The sequence below is a fragment of the Limulus polyphemus genome, unplaced genomic scaffold (assembly GCF_000517525.1).
Source record: "Limulus polyphemus unplaced genomic scaffold, Limulus_polyphemus-2.1.2 Scaffold23, whole genome shotgun sequence".
Lineage (NCBI taxonomy): Eukaryota > Metazoa > Arthropoda > Merostomata > Xiphosura > Limulidae > Limulus > Limulus polyphemus.
The window spans coordinates 1770107-1770344 of record NW_013665633.1 but is presented as its reverse complement, the minus strand read 5'-3'; positions in this window follow the sequence as shown (position 1 = coordinate 1770344).

Below are 238 nucleotides of genomic sequence, written 5' to 3'. Positions count from 1 at the left end.
GTGTTGTATTTTACCGCTATTATACCTCCCAGTGGCTCAGCACAATCTACATGGAGAAAATAAAATAATGTTCGCCTCCTACAAAATTATACATACCACAAACCAACACCAGCCAACGAAATCAATTTAAGAACATTGGGAAACTGTCGAAAATACTCAGGCATTGATTTCCCTCAGCGATTAAAAAAAAACAAGAAGGAAAAACAAAACAACAACAACAAAAAAAAAACCTACTGTA